At 35.0% G+C, this 17,845-nt stretch overlaps 1 protein-coding gene across 7 annotated transcripts in view; it reads right to left on the reverse strand.

Moving 5' to 3' along the window:
* The window catches only part of CTNNA3 (catenin alpha 3), a 1,688,099-nt gene that overhangs the window by 880,558 nt on the left and 789,696 nt on the right, over window positions 1-17,845 (reverse strand). The gene's annotated exons all lie outside the window — the stretch shown is intronic.

Raw genomic sequence — 17,845 nt, forward strand, 5'->3', positions numbered from 1 at the left:
ACATGATGTCACTGAACTCTGAGGTAGAAAGAGATGTGCATAGTCCACTTGTAACGGCCAGCTCCCCTGCACCATTGTAGCTACCTCACATTTCTCTGGCCTTCATGTATATAAAAACTGCAATACCACACTGCTTAAATTTCACAGTCCCCCAAGGAAGGAGTTTGCTGGGTCAAACAGATGTTTCAATCTAATTCTGTTTCATTCATTGGTGAGTCACTGAATCTAGCAGGAGACTGGTGTAAAAATCCATTTCTCACAACAAAAGCTATAGTAAATTTCCCCAAATGGAGATGTATCCATCATTTAGAACTTGATTGAGAATGGCCTTGGCAGCAGACTGTCCACTGGAAAATGGGGACAGTATAAAAGCAAATGGGAAAATATAAAAGCTGTATTTCCAGGCAAGTCCTGAAGTGGGATTTCTAAAGTAAAATTTAGGTGATTCCATCTAAAGAAGAGTTCAAATATCAAATATGGTCAAACCACTATGCGTACATGGCAAATAACCTAGTTCCTTCTAAAATATGGAATAAATGCTCCTCGAATAAAATATTCAGAAGCCTTAAATAACATCCAGTAAGAAAATATTAAAGGAAAAAGGAACACATTCTCCTTTCCTTTCCAAATACTACTAGATATACATTCTGGAAAAAATTACTTGTTGACTCTGTGAAATCATGGCACACATCTCCTCCCAGCCTTTTTAAAATGCAATTTATACTCTTCCAACTGGCCAATTCTTCAGTTTGGTCAGTAATTGTAGTAGGAATCCTGACTCATACTGGATAACCAGCCTCTCAATAAAATATGATGATAAAAGTGAAATCTACTCCAGACCCTTCTTGATTTGTGAAGGTACAGAGAGTTTCTTTGATCAGCATGCAGAAAAAACATGGACCAGCAAACCAGGTGCATTAATAAAAGTCCTTTTCTTCAAATCTACTTATCAATAGATTCTCCTGACCATGAATCCCAGTCAAAATCCTGTTGAACATGTAACATCTGGAAGTTTTACCATTAATAATCATCAAAAGCCTTTTGGCTAAGGGCAAAATGATACCCAATTTGAATAACAATTTTCTCCATGTACTAATGAAAGTAGTTACTCTTGACCCACATTTTCATATACTGCTAAGGGACAAAGATAGCAGGTCTATGCATCACTTGCCATCCCCGCACTTCCCAAACCTTCATACAACTCTTTTACAAAGTTGCCATTAGCAAGCAATGCCCTCACACCTCCCTGAAAAGCTTAACCTACATAGAGTTCACTGGAGTCATTCAGCACAGCTTTGTAATTCCACACTTGAAAAGTCTCTCTTGTTGTTGGACCACAGCCAGAACAAAATTAAAGCATTTCCTATTCAATTTTTCCAACTGCAGGAACTCATTCACTTAAAGCTTGATGACAATGAGTTGATTCAATTGCCATTCAAGAAAAAGCAGTTTTGTAAAATGTGTTTCCTGTCAGCAGCCCACACTAAGCTTCCATTCTTCCCCCCCTCCATTCCACCCTGTATTTTTTTTTTCCCGAAGATTTAGAAAAAGCTACATCTTGAGAACTTAGCTCTTATGGTAGTCCCATTGAGAAATGGTCACTGGGTTCCAAAACACATGCCATTACATACCATGCACATACCTTTGTGATCCTGAGGAAAGACAATCAGCAAGGTCTATAAACCTCCCTCTTTGCTTCCACTGGTCCATGGCTCTGCCTACCTATTCTTTCTCACTCATAGCTTTTAAACCCACACGAGTCATTTCTTCCCTTAATCCAAACCCCCTATGACAGTACAGGATTAAGTCTAAAAAGTATTCTCCATTATTTTCCTCCTCTATCATTCATTGAATCAACAAGGGCAATACTATGTTTTTCAAAAGAAACTACAGAGCAAATAAGACCCTAGTGGTTTATTTTTAGTAGAGATTCTAGTATAAAACTCAAAAGTTATGAAATCTTTAATAATGTATGACTTAAAAGAATACAAAGCAGACCCACAACCATGGACCAAACAGAGTGAAGCCACTAATCACTTATAGAGTAGTCAGTAGAGTGGAGTTCATATGGATCCATATTTCCTCAAATTCAGAACACTCTCAGTTGATGTTGGGTGATTCATGTATAAGCAATTTTGTTTTAATAATAATGTGTTTAGAACCTATACTTAGTAATAAATGGTATCTATTATAATTAAATGGTATCTATTATAATTTGTCTTCTAAAAGCTAGTTCTTTAAAACTACTAATCCATAGAAGGCAAAAAAGTTTCATTGTGCATGACAATACTCAAAGATAAATAATGGATGTCTGGAGAGCTATGCAGGGGCAGATGCTGAAATCATGTCTAAATTTAGCAGAAAACCAGTGCCTGGGTAGCACAATTGGTTAAGCATCTGACTCTTGGTTTCAGCCCAGGTCTTGATCTCATGGTCAGGAGATGCTCCATGCTCAGTGGGGAGTCTGCCTGAGATTCTCTCTCCCTCTCCCTCTGCCCCTCCTGCTCCTGTGTTGTCTCTGTCTCTCACTCTTTCAATAAATAAATAAATAAATAAATAAATAAATAAATAAATAAATAAAAAAAAATCTATCAAAACATTTTAAAAATAAATTCAGCAGAAAAAAATTGCCTTCCTCAATTAGAAATAATTACCAAGGGTTGAGTACTATATCTGTTACATATATACTCCCCTCCTGTCCACTCTCAGGACTAGACTTTAAGGTTCTCTAGCAGAGAAATTGTGCATACACACAAACACACACACACATACACACACATGTACATGTGTACTGGTGTCTTACACTATTATCAATTCTTGGTCAATAGAACCTACTTCATAAATTTTAGACAGATTGAATGCATTGATGTGAAACACTAAGATGTAGCTGAATAAATTCTGGGAAAAATGCAGGAGATCTATGTGCTGGAACCAGAGGGTAAAAGCAAGTATCTGTAATCTCAGAAAAATCACTGAACTATCCCAGGCTGGTGTTTATAAGAAGTTGGACAGGATGAAGGACCTGGGTAGCTCAGTCGGTTAAACATCTGCCTTCAGCTTAGGTCATGATCCCAAAGTTCTGGGATCTAGCTGTGGGTCAGGCTCCCTGCTCAGTGGGGAGTCTGCTTCTCCCTCTTCTGCTCCCTCTGCTTGTGCTCTGTCTCTCTCACTCTCTCTGTCTCTTAAATAAAACAAAATCTTTAAAAAAAAAAAAAAAGAAGAAGTTGGACAGGATGATATCTAAGTCCTTTGCAGCTCCAAAATCTGTCATTTCATTGTCCCTTCCTTTTTATTTGGAGAAGATATTTGTGAACTATGTTATCTATATATCAGTACAGTCATCCGTTAAAAAAAAGAAATAGGATCAAGGGTAAGCTCTGAAGAAGGTGTGATGTTTAAAACAGTTAAAAGTTGTGAGAGTATCAAATAGAATGGGCAATGATAACACCACATGGCCACAGAAGATTCTAAATGAGAATCTGAGCCTGATTTACTTTTTAGAGCTGAGCCTCTCAAATCTGTTTTTCTTTATTCTTTGACATTTGTCAATGACCACTACTGATCATCTTGATGATGTTTGAGCTTGTGGTTTACACTAGTAATTAGAAAGAGAGGTAAGTAACAGCTATCAGAAATGTTCCTAGAGAAAGTAGGTCATAACCTAGAAAATGGTGGGGAAAAAAAGAAGGTAAAAATTCTAGTTCTCAGATGACATATGTCACCGATCTGAGTATTTTATAGAGAAGGTATAAAAATGTACAGAATTACTAAGCATGCAACTCTGTGAAATGCGATCTAATAAATGTCTTATCAAAGCAAAAAGACAAAACCTCATAATAATAAAATTTTTCATCCATTCTGACTATCTAGGCTAGAATCCAAAATAATACTTAATGTCCCATAAAAAAAGAGTACATAGACAACTGTTCATGATAGTCATACAGCAAGAAGTGTGAAATGTAAAAGCACTTAGGGTGACTCTTCAGATGTCAATCTCCTAATTTCCTCAAAAGTCTCAAAAAAAGAACATTCAGGAAAGCACTAATTGGAAAAGCAAAATGAGGAGACATATGGACAGAGAAAGAGAACAAATTATAACAGTCAGATATCTTCCACATATAAATAAACATAAAAGTATGTTCCTCTGTCTTAAAATTTTGTCATCATATCCTTCAGTGATGATCTGAACTTTTAAAGGTTATCAGTCCTAACCATGAATCTAGAGTTGCCCCATTCATAACTGTCTGTGAAATGTAGATATTTGAAGTATCTAATTTGGGGGTGATAGGTAGTTTACCTATTAATTAAACAATCCCAGTAATGAAAATCCCTCAAGTCATTTGAATAGGAAAGCTAACGTTGCTTTAAAAACTATCCCAAGTAGGCCAAATGTTAACAACTTGGGAAGCTGAAGCCAAAGAATAGTTTTAATGGTGTTCCAGCTACAATGCTTTTTTTTTCATCCTGAAACAGAAGAAGTCCTAATTGCTAAACAAGAGGTGTATGATCCCAGACCAAAGTGGACCAACTGAATCAGATGGAATATTTTTCAGCCAGTATTTCCTTAATTTCCTTTACTGATATAGATAAAATCAGGCTAATTCTGTCTCATCCTCACAGACTTAGGTTCTACATTGTCCCTTCCAGGAAGTCATCTTTTATCTACACACATCAGTCTGGGCTGGGAGCCCTTCTTCACTACTGCCTTGACACTTCTTACAAATCTCTATCATATCACCTGCATTTTATTTGCTTTCTAACCCCAGGAGTACCTGGCAGTTTATAAAAACAGAGTAAAAACCCACAAAAAGAGGGCAGCCTGGGTGGCTTGGCAGTTTAGCACCGTCTTCAGCCCAGGGCCTAATCCTCGAGATCTGGGATCGAGTCCCACATCGGGCTCCCAGCAGGGAGCCTGCTTCTGCCTCTGCCTGTGTCTCTGCCTCTCTCTCTGTGTCTCTCATGAGTGAATAAATAAAATATTTTTAAAAACCCACAAAAACACAAAAAGAAAATCTAATTAATGTTGAATGAATGAATGAAGTCTTCAGGTATAGTGAGCCAAAATCTCTTCAGAATAGCAGTACCCTACTTTCACTGAATGTATGGATTAGAAATTCTAATTTATTTGTTTTCAGTGTAGAATTTCCTAAGGCCCTTATATCAAATTAATAGTTAAGGCTATTGCTTTTTATTAAGCTTCAAATGTACTTTTGTTTTCATGCTTATTATCCAATAGATAAATAGATTTAATTTTTAATTCATGTTACTTCTTTGAGTGCCGCAAAGCACAGAATTAACACTCAAGGACATCCCAAGAGAAGCTTGGCTTGGCCCTTGCCTCATGATTAGCCATAGGAAACATATAATAAATCAATTTCTTCCTCATCTGTAAAAAGAGTTCAAATGACTGATCCACAGGGAAGGTTTTCCTTTAGCTTTATAATTTTACAACCCTGCACAATTACTGAGCATATGATATCTACCTAAGAAACTACTAGGTAGTTCAGTTAATTCAGCTGCCGACTTTCGATTTCCACTCAGGTATGACCTCAGGGTCATGGGATGGAGATCTGGATCTGCAGGCTACACACTTAGCAGGGAATCTACTGAGATTCTCTCCCTCTCTCTGTCCTTCTCCCTCTCCATTGCCCCCTCAGTTGCACACATGCACACACACACACTCTCTCTCCCCCCTCTCTCATAAATAAATAAATAAATACATAAATACATAAATTTTTTTTAAAAAACCACATTAATTTGAACTATGATAATTCAGACTAGGTCAGAATGCTGACTGAGATGATCAAACTTGTATTGCTTTTTGTTTGTGTTTTCTCTTAAGAAGACGAGAAGGCTGGCTAAATAAATTAACCATATAAGAAAAAAGGTGAGGGCCCCTCTACTCTGCTAAGATGTAAACTGGTCTTTAAGTGCTTTAGAAGTATCTATTGACTTCAAACAATGTAATTGCAATATATGTAGGGTTGATATTATTCAGACCAGTATTTTGATGAGCTAATTAGGACTCATCCTTATCTATTAATTAAAACTCCACTAGACAATGTCTGAGTAGTTATAATAGTTGCAATTATTATATTGCTTAAAGGGATTAAAACTAAAGCAAGTATTCACCAATTTAATTAGTTTTCCTTCTAATTCATTCATATGAGGAATGTCTGATGACGTTTGTGCTACAAAAGGTTATTTTGAAAATAATAGCTGCATTAAGTAAATTACAAGAATTTTGATAGAATGCCCACTAGATCTAAATTTCAGGACTGCAATAAAAACAGCATTAGGTAGGCAATCCTTATTCTCCATATTTTAAGAATAAACTTAAACTTATCATGATTTAAATCTGTCTACACAAATCCATTTATAGTAATAGTTTGTTAAGTTGAGGCACTCTCTGTGTAATGAGTGAATAAAGCATTTCAAATCAATAATCATGTACTGAGGGCTAACATATCCTAGGTCCTGTGATAGCATAATGTATGGGGAATTAATTTTTTGAAATTTATAATTAGGCAGTTACATAAGCAAATATGATATAAAGTATGGTAACTAAATTGCTATAAGAGATATATGAAAACAAACACCATGAGGGGAACCTGAGTGGCTCGGTGGGTTGAGTCTGCCTTCGGCGCGGGTCATGATCCAAGGATCCTGAGATCAAGCCTGAGTGGTGCTCTCTGCTCAGTGGAGAGCCTGCTTCTCCATCTCCTCCCTGCTCATGCTCTCTATTGCTACCTCTGTCGGTAACTCCATCTCTCCCTCAAACATATGAGTAAAATCTTAAAAAAAAAAAAAAAGAAAAGAAAAGAAACTTCATGAGCCTCAAACAGGAAAGATTATAACTCTCTGCCAAAAAAAGAGGGAAAAAAAAAGAGACAGGGAAACCAATTTTTATTGCCATGTGCTAAGATGTTCTACAGAGTTTCCAAGGTGCTACTTTCTTAATCTGCACATCAGCTCCTCAAAAATATTTTAGTGTTGGAATGAGGAATAGATATAAAATATGATCAGATGGAAAGAATGACAACAAAAAAGAAGAAACAGTAATAGCTTTCTAACAATAAAAGACAGGAATAAAGAACAGGCATGAAAATTCAGAAAGGAACCAATTTGAATGTTTAATTGAGAAGGTCTCATAATGAAAAATGGAAGAGGAATACATGCCAGTAATTCATATGGAAAGCAAAAATAGGGAAAATTTGCTCAAATCTAAATTGGTCAGTGTGGTATGTAACTACAAAGCAAGTATGGGAAGACTTACTTGGTTTTCCTGATTAGGGGTTATAGGTAAGAATGATGACAAATAAATATATGAGGTGCTGTTTGATGGATGGGAGTTCAAAAGCTATGATTATTTGATTTAACTGGCAGTTGGAATTAAAGTGTAATCATCATGTTTTTATTCTAAGTAGAATTTTTATGTTATTTATAAGGACAGAAACTTGGGAAATTGCTAATTAGGGCTGACTATTTTGGAAGTTTAGGGCAAAAAAAAAGATGATCTTCCTATAAAAGAGGTGAAAACATTGAGATTGAAGAGACCCAAACATGGATATCTTCAAGCTATCTGCCCTAACCTAACAGATTTCCATATGGACTGGCCCAAAAAAGCAGAAAGGGCTTGCCAAAGGTGGAGGAAAAGTTGAGTTTCCATTCACTGCATAGTGGCAACAATGATTAATGCTATGATCAAAACAAGATCCCATGAAAGAGAGGCAAGTCAAATCAGATCAAAGAGTCCTTTAACAGCTAGATATTTCTCTCAGACAAGGCAGACTGGTGTTCCAAATGTAGGAAGTATGTACTGCAAACAAGAGATACTGGTCAAAAGATCACTGTCCTGTGTAGTAGATAGGATGTGGGTATAGTCCTAAATAGACAGCCCTTAGTAAGCAGTGAAACAGAAAACAAGGGATAAGCTACTCCATGGAAGAAATGGAGAGTCCAACAACTGAGTACTACTTTATAAAGGAAAAAAAATACTCAGAGGTGTTAAAGGGCTCAAAATCAAGGATAATCAGTAGTTTTTAGGATTTAAACCCAGATCTCTATTATTCCAAAGTTCATGTTCTTTTCATTAACTGCATATTCATTCATGGAGCAGTTAGAACTTAAAATAAACCACTGGAAAGCATTTGCACAGATGTAAAGACATCAAAGTAGAAGAATCAGGAGCAAAAGATTGGACGGAAAATGTGAGCTATGGCTGATAAACATAACATTTGTTTTTCAAGAGTACACTGTATTTTGTGACTCATCACTCAAGTAGATGATGAAATTAAGCTATTAAAAAAATGAATTTTTTGCAAGGGAAAAACTCATAGGATAGAGCAAACTTCCGAGGATATAGAGGAAGGATGTGACTACAAGATGATAGAAAGAGGTCAATAAAGGAACTTTTCAGAGTGAAGAGAACATCTAGATTAGGCAATATCACAGAAACCAAAGAAGAAAATCTGAGCATATTTTTAAAATGCCAAACTTCATAGTCAGAAAATTACTTGCTAATAGAAAAGGATGTGACCCTTTTACTTCTCTTTGTTCTTTTCAACCATCCAGGTCTCCAGGCAATTTCCTTCTGCATTCTCTTCTCATTACATGGATCACTTTTGGAACGTTGATTTGATAGGGAAGCGCATGCAATATTTATCAGTATTTTGGTTTAGAAAGATAACCTAAAATATTCTGTTTTCACTAATGGAGGATGAATGGTAAGAGAATAGCTTGTTTATTTGTTTGATAAATGATTGATACCAAATAGGGCATTGGAGAACAACATCTAATATCTAATTTATAACTACAGATCTCTGGGTCTGGGGAGCCCTTGTTTTGCCCCTTGTCAGAAAATACCAAGCTTGTATACATACATGGCTAGTAATATTTCCAACTGTCATTGGTTTGAATTTAAGTATAAATTCTTTAATGAGATTAGCTTTCTTTTAAATAAGCACTTACTGTGTACTCTGGAGTTTCACTACTTAAAGAAATTAAAGTTCTTTGCTAAACTTAATCCCAATCACTACCCTTGTTCTTTTTGAGTAGTTTGTGATTTTTCCAAATAATATTCAGTAGGCAACTCAATTACAGGCTATGGTTCTATTCCCTGGTTATTCTTAGTGGATACCTGAGTGAAAAAGTACTGTAGCCTTTTCGTGCTGCTGTTTAACATTAGTCATTTATTTGGTAACAAACTAGCCTATTGATTGGCAAAAGCTTTGTAAAATAAACGCCTGAGAAAGTCACTTAGCCTTGCAGTGTTCAATGAAATCTCCAGAGTTCCTTGAACCTTGTTTGCAAATTATTGTCTTTATGTCACTTGCTTTTACATACATGCAACAGTTTCTTGTTTAAACCTTGGAAATTTGTTTTTATATAAAAGTTTTTCTTCATCTCTGTGATTGGCTAGTCCTTTGTGGAATCTTCAGAAAGATTTATATTAAGGAGTCAGTCAGCAGCCTAAGAGATATGAAGAAATTGTTTCATGAATCAAACCATATGTGTCAGTAGGAACATTTTCATGCTGTTCCTTTTCATTACATTATAGAGTTGATGATTTACAATCTAATTCCCCCCTCTCTCTGGTACAGGAACGAGACTAAATTGATATTCCCTCACAAACAGTTGTTTGCAATATTTGTTTAAAGATAACTTTCTACTATGGTTCTCATATCTTAGAGTCAACTTTCCTTGCCTCAATTGCTATATTTGGTTCATAATCAATCTGGTTTCAAATAGTAAAGATACATTGGGTGCTAGAAAGGAGTGAGGACTAGAAAAGCTTTTAAAGATAGTATTTACAGGCACTTTGTGAAACTGAGAAATACACAAGTCTAAGCAGCACAAACAACTTGCAATTAAAGAGACAAATTAATGTTCAAATTATAGTGCCCTGTGGAATTAATAAGAAAAAAGAATACAAAAATAAAGAATACTTCCTTTAGGAAATAAGACTTGAGCTGGGCTATGAAAAATGAGCAGTGTTGAAGTGACAGGAAGAAGTAAGGGATGGTATACTAGGCAATGAAAAGGAAAGAAATAAAAGTATGGAGTAGACATGACCTATATATGAAATGATGAATATACTATCGTGATTAATATGTTCTTTTAATATCTACTAGATCAAAATTATTACTTTTGCTGCTTAAATCTTCTTTAGTTCTTTTTGTCTGCTTGATGTATCATTTTCTGCTCAAGAATGCTAAAAATCTCTCATTCTGATAGTAGATTTTCAATTTCTCCTTGGAACTGTCAATTTTTGCTTTATACATTTTGGAAGTATGTGATTAGATGCTTACAAGTTTATCAGTGTTATATATTTCTAATGGATTTTTTCCTTTTATTATTAGGTAGAGTCATTCTTTAGTTGTAGTAAAAGTTCCATTAATACAATATTTTCTGATTTTAATAATGCTATTATTCATATTTTCATATTATTTTTAATAATAGAAAAATCTAATAATTTTCTTGTGATTAATATTTGCATGATATAACTTGTTCCATTTTAAAAATCAAATTGGATTATCTTTTAGCTCATATTCATCTATCATGATTATTGACATATTTGGACTTATTTCTATGATCTGATTTGCTACTTTATATTTGCTTCATTTTTTTTCTCTTTTCTTAATTTCTGTTTGGTTAATGAAGTTGTTATCATTTTTTTTTCCTCAGTGTGTTTGGGATCTATAGACTATGTCTCTTTCCTTTCATGTCACCTTTAATTTTTATCATATGCATATTTTTCTGCTAGCAAAGTTTTCTAAAGTTTTGTTTTAAGATTTTATTTATTTATTCATGAGAGACACAGATTGAGAGAGAGAGGCAGAGACACAGGCAGAGGGAGAAGCAGGCTCCATGCAGAGAGCCTGACGTTGGACTCAATCTTGGGTCTCCAGGATCAGGCCCTGGGCTGAAGGCAGCGCTAAACCACTGAGCCACCCAGGCTGCCCTGTCTAAAGTTATTCAGTATTTCTCTTTTCCTCCAGGCACAGGACCTAAGCTCAATTTACTTACCTACTTTTGGATATTTCAAATTTTTGTCTAAAATGTTAATTTTATCCTTTTCATAACAACAGCAAAAACCCTAGTTATTTTTTTTAAGATTTATTTATTCATTTTAGACAGAAAGAGTATGTGTACAAGTAGGGTTAAGGGCAGAAGGAGAGAATCTTTAAGCAGACTCCCCACTGAGCACCAGAGCCCAAAGTGGGGCTCCATCTCAGGACCTATGAGACCATGACCTGAGCCAAAACCAGGAGACAACACTTAACCAACTGAGCTAGCCAAGTGTCCCAAACCTAGCTATTCTTATTTTTTACAGATGATAGTTAAGTTTAACTTCAGTTTTGTAGCTGTTTTTTTTTTTTTTTTTGTATTCTAACAGTTTGCAGACTACTCCAAACCACTGTTATGTAGATCATCAGTCAGTCCCAACCAGGCCACAAAACAGCCATTTACAGTCTCTGTCCTAAAGTGATATTAGGAATATTACAAATCCAGTTATGGAGCCAGGGGTGGCTTGGCTATATTCCCACTCTCAAGCCTCATTGGTACATTTTCCTCCCCTAGAGCCAGCAACTTACTATAAGCAGTAGTCCCTGCTCAGCTTTCAGAAGCATGTTTTGCCCCCATTTGCAAGCAATAGAATCTCACAGGAGCTTCTGGCTTTGCACAGTGAACTTGAATCTAATGACCCATCTTTCATGGGATATTTTAATCTCCACTACCAGAAAGGAACTAGGTTCCAGGCTGCCTCCAGAAGTATGCCCCACTAGCCAATTACTTTTGCCTTGCCTAAAATATTGCATTTATGCTCTTTTCCCACTCCATGGAGATGCTATCTTGTTTTTAAAAGAAGCAAGTTTTTTTTTTTAATTTTCTGTTTATTGATTTGTATTTTCTGTGTTTGAAAGCAAGTGCTCCTGTCAAAGTGTGAACTTATCTTGTGCCACACTGCCTGAAAGTCTTTTTAGGGCTATACCTACCATCCCAAGTTGCCATGAAGCCAGAAATAAAATTAAACAGGAAACATGATGGCTAATTATATTTTAAATGTACATAATGAATTGCTTAATTTATATTAGTTGGCTAAATACTCATGACTAACATGTGGAGGCCACATAATGTAATGGTTTAAAAGCATAATTGAATTTTTTGTTGCATTTGTTTGGTGAGTTCTTTGCTTCAAGTTCCTCATCATTAAAACAACTAATAATACCCACTTCAGAAGTTTGTTGTGATGAATGTATTCATTAGGATATGTGAAGGGTTTAAAATAACACCTATTCTAATAACATGTATATTTAAATTATTGTTCTTGGGATGCCTGGGTGGCTCAGCAGTTAAGCATCTGCCTTTGGCTCAAGGCGTGATCCTGGAGTCCTGGGATCGAGTCCTGCATTGGGCTCCTTGCATGGAGCCTGCTTCTCCCTCTGCCTGTGTCTCTGCCTCTCTCTCTCTCTCTCTCTTTGTGTCTCTTGCAAATAAAAAAATAAAATCTTTAAAAAAATAATGAATTATTGTTCTAATTTATTTACCTCATGTAAAATGATATTAGATTCTGTGGGAGATATAAAAGGGGTTCAGTACACATGTCCTACACGCATGAATTTTACTTTGAGCTGGTCAAGGAATAGATGTGAAACAATTAAAGAATGCTAAAGGCATTATGTCACACAATACCATACAGTATTTTATCAATCCTGTAGGAATCTACAGGAATTACAATCCTGTAATAGGAATCCTTAGGTGATATAATTTACAAGGAATGGAATTGCTCAGATGTCTTGGGGAGAAGATACTTCAGCCATGTTAGATGAAACAGATGGAGAGAAAGAGCATCTCAGACTAGAAAAGCAATACCAATTGAAGCTTAGGAAAGGAAATGAGGAAAATGTGTAGGGAGAATGTGATATGTATGGAGAACAAGGCAGAGTATCTGAATTGTGAATATGAAGGAAACAACAATGGATTGATTAGCATGGATAAGATTGGAGTAGCAACATCCAAAAGCCAAGTAAAAGAGTTAAGACTTAAGCAAATGATTTTCAATAGGGAATACTGTCAAGTTCTCTGGAATGATGATAAAATGGACATGGCATTTGGGCAGGATTTTTTGAGATAGTTTACTTAACTTAATGGGCCACAGACCTAATTTTATGACCAGGCAACTGAAATTTGCATACAGCCATCTTTTCATTGAAAATAGGAATGGTCTAGTCGGCCCTGTATAAAGAGTTAGTAAAACAAGAGAAGAGTACCCCCTATCCTTCCTCTCAGCTGACAGTGAAGGGCACATTTCCTTCACCTTGAATTTTCACCCATCAAAAATGAGAAATACAGGATCAGAGACATAACTTCATTTAAAGTACACTTTGCATTATTGCCAAGTGAAAATATTCCATACTCTCCCTGTGGCCTTAAGCATTGTTTAAAGCCTGTCCCTGTTAAACAAACACTGAATTCCTACAGATAAAATATACTTCATATTATGAGCTTACATAGGATTCACATCAGACTAATGAAATAGAACATGTTGACATTGTTAAAGTTAATGTACAGTAATTTAGTACTTATTGAAGACATATTTGAAACTTAGCTTATCAGAACAGCAGATATGTTGAAACACCTTAGACACCAAATAGATTTTTTGGTGTGTCCTTGAGGAGTATCTATGCTGCAATATTAATTCTGGAAAACCACCAAATGTAACTATAATGACAATGATACTATTAGAGCTCCACAGAATTATTTTCAGATTTTATTTTATAACTGAATCATATTTTATTATTACTCTAAGATATTTATATTGCACAATTGTGCATAAAATCTTCCACCAGAGAATTCAGGAAAGAATGAACGAATTAGAAGGAAATAATGAAGCCATCCCCAAATTCCAGATGGATACAAAGCTAATTTGATCTTTAAGGTCCTGCCATCTGTTCTTTTTATTTATTTTAAGCATTACACATTTACATACCTTCAAATCAAGAAACCAAAAAGCAGATGCATTTATAATGGAACACTTTATTCATGAGGAGAAAAGGCCAAAAAAGCATAATTTCTTTTGTAATGGTTTGGTGATGTCTGCTTGAATATTTGAGGTATGCAAATTTTTTTCCAATAACTGAGAAATAATCAGGCCAAGAAGACATCAGGCAATGGGAAAGAGAAAAAGCAAAAAAAAAAAAAAAGTAGCAAATCTTATAATACAGTGGCCAAATCATTTCATGTAGTTTTAAAAGTTTGTTCTTGCCTTTTTGTTATATTTCTTCACTATTTGGTAAGTCTGAATGAAGATACGAAACTTTTTAAGCTGGTATAGTGGGTGGAATAATGTCCCCCCAAATTCATGTCCACCCAGAACTTCAGAATGTGACTTGATTTGGAAATAGAGTATTAACAGCTGTAATAAATCAAGGTAAAATTAGATCAGACTAGATTGAAGTAAGCCCTAGATCCAATAACTGGTCCCCTCATAAGAGGAGGACAGGACACAGAGAAGACACAGGGACACAGAAGAAAACCATGTGAAGTTGGAGGCAGAGATTGTAGTTACATAGCTACAAGTCAAGGAATGCTAAGAATTGCCCTGCTAAGAATTGCAGGGAGCCACCAGAAGCTCGGAATACATAAGGAAGGATTATTCCATAGAGCCATCAGGACAGACCCTACCACCACCTTGATTTCAGACTTCTAGCTCCCAAATCAGGAAAAAAATTATACTGTTTTAATCCACATAGTTTGTGGCACTTTGTTATGACAGATGCAGGAGACTAATGCAGCTAGTAAAACTTATTGAATGTAGATTCTAAAATCTTTTGAAAGCTTAAATTTCAGAATTTGGATATCTTTACATACTCATGAGAAAAAGCAGCATGTAGACATTTGAAGATAAGAAAGTTTTTTTTCTCCACTGAGAGAGTATAAATCAAATCAGGCCCATGTGGAAAGTCAAGATAAAAATTTACATATGGTCCATATTCCTAAGCTATTTAAAATGTATTTAGGTTCCATTTTGACTAAAAACATTCATATGAAAAATTATTTTAAAAAGATAAAGAAGAAATGTTGTTCAAAGCTATTTCAGAAGGAATAAATGGATATTAAAAATCTAATAATATTAAAATCTAGTATTAATCCTTTACTTCTTCCCTCTTGATCTAAATGTTTCCATTTTCTTTTACAGGGTATTAGTTTTGAGTCTGAAAATTAATTAAGATAATCGATACTTTATAGTCAATTCATGATCTTTATCCCTGCTTTGAAAATTGTCATGTGCCTATAGGAAGCTGGATTGTGAGGGTCTCAAGGGAAGAATATGGGATCAATATCTTTCATTTTACTCTACAAATTTAAGAGTCAGAAAGTTAATTTTCTTTCTTAAAATCTAAATTTTATTTAATTAGGTCAAAAAATTATGCTACTCATTCTTTGGGTTTGTTTTACTAGGCAATTTGCAAGACTATATGGCACTGGATTTAAGTGTATGCCTCAATGAAGTAGCATATTATATATGACTTGTTTCTTTGATCACTTCCTTAATACCCAGCATTCTCATTACTATTCTTAGATAACAAGGCAACCATTACTGTTGTTGTTTGTTTGTTTTCCTAACAGAGCAGAGTATGTGAACTATGAGAAAGCAGTCAATGAAGATCAAGGCTGGAAACTGAAAACTTAGCAAACCTATTCATTTTAAGGAGGTCAGGCCATTGAAAAAGCAAATCTTGCTATTGGGCTTGGTTTCAAATGGCTAACTCTCTGAGTCTTACAGTTTTCTCCTCTTCTCCCAAAGATAGTTTCAAATTTCTTTCAGATTACTGAAAAAAATGCATTGCCATTATGGCAACAATGAATCAGTCAAATAGTATTTTCTAAGGCCATTTCAGGTATTTCAAATAAATATTTCCAAACTATTACATCCTGCTTCTATCATGTACCTCAATACTAAAGGTATTGTGGCTTCTAAAACCCTATAAAAGAAGCCCAACCACCTTATTACCCTGGCAAAAATGTCCTTTATAGCCTGGCTCAGAAGATACTTCTCCAATTTCCACTCCTAGGATTACATACCCAAACCCTATTTTTCATAGTGTTAGGTTTATCCATTTACTGTTTCTAAAACACCTTCTGAACATCCCTGTTCCACCTCCATCTCATTGAAAATGCCTATCACTCTGCATGCATCCAGTTCCACTAACTTTTAAGCTTATGCTTCTTTTGAACACACAGCTCTAAATACCTGGCCCAGGAATTGGCACTTAATCACATAAGGCTCACAACAACTTGAAAACACTATTTTTCATTACTATTTAATATACACAATAGATAATTTCACTGCTTGCTTAAGTCTCACTCTTTATTTGAGACTCATCACATGTTTGACCAGCTAGGCAACTGAAATCTGAATCAAAGACAATAAGATGAGGTATGACTCAAAGATTAGGTGAAGAGTGAAGATAAGCGTCAAGTCAATGTAGAGCTAAGAAATAGATTGTCACTATAAAAGTCATGTATTCCTTTGCAAACATTCTTATTTACATTCTAGACTGGCTAAGTCAAACATCATTCATGGCAAAGAAGTTAAGTTCAAATGGCCATGTTAAAACTATACTGCTCTAATTAAATATTATTTTATGGATCTGTTATTCTCTCATATGTTATTACTGAAACCCAATGCTAATATGAAAATCAGCTTGAACATACACAACCTTATAGAAAGACTTTCTCTGACTACTCTCATACTTTTCAATATGGTACCACCTGTGATTATAAAAATATTTGTTATTAGATGAATCCTAGACTCTTAAAGTTTTGGGATGTTCAAATCCAAAAGAAAATACTGTATTTGTATTTGGGAATATATAAGAATGGAATATAAATGTCAAAGACTGATACTTTAAAAGGGAATAGGCAACCTCTAAGGTATTAAAGACTTAAATTTAAGACTGGAAACCATAAAATTCCTGGAAGAAAACATACGGGGTGAGATCCTTGGCAAAGATTTTTTTGATTTGACAAAATGCAAAAATAAATAAGTGGAATTACATTAAACTAAAAAGATTCTGCACAACAAAGGAAACTACTGACAAAATGAAAGACAAGGGATGTAATGGGAGAAAATATTTGCAAATGATATATCTGATAAGTGGTTAATATTCAAAAATATAAAGAACTCACATAACTCAATAGCAAAAAAAAAAAAAAAATCTGATAAAAAATGGGTAGAAGACCTAAATAGGCAGTTTTTCAAAGAAGACATAATACTAAGGGCCAATAGGTATATGAAAAGTTGCCAGACATTTCTAATCATCAGGGAGATGCAAATCACAACCATAGTGAGATCTTGCCTCACACCTGTTAGAACCATTATCATCAAAAAGACAAGAAGTAAGTTTTGGCCAGGGCATGGGGAAAAGGGAACCCTTGTACACTGTTGGCAGGAATGTAAATTGGTACATTCATTATGGAAAACAGTATACAGGTTCCTCAAAAAAATTGAAAATAGAACGCCCATATGATCCAGTAATTCCATTTTTCGTTATATATACAAAGGAATTGAAATCAAGATCTCACACAGATATCCGCATTCCCATGTTCATTGCAGCATTATTTACAGTAGGGAATTATAGTAAAGGAAATAAGTCAACAGAGAAAGACAAATACAGCATGATATCACTTATATGTGAAATATGAAAGAAAAAAGTCAAACTCATAGAAACAAAGAGTAGAAAACTGATCGCCAGGGATGAGAGGTGGGAGAAATAAGGAGAGGTTGGTCAAAGCATACAAACTTTCATCTATAAGATGAATAAGGTCTGAAGAGTTA

This window comes from Canis aureus, chromosome 4 (genome assembly GCF_053574225.1).
Source record: "Canis aureus isolate CA01 chromosome 4, VMU_Caureus_v.1.0, whole genome shotgun sequence".
Classification (NCBI taxonomy): Eukaryota; Metazoa; Chordata; class Mammalia; order Carnivora; family Canidae; genus Canis; species Canis aureus.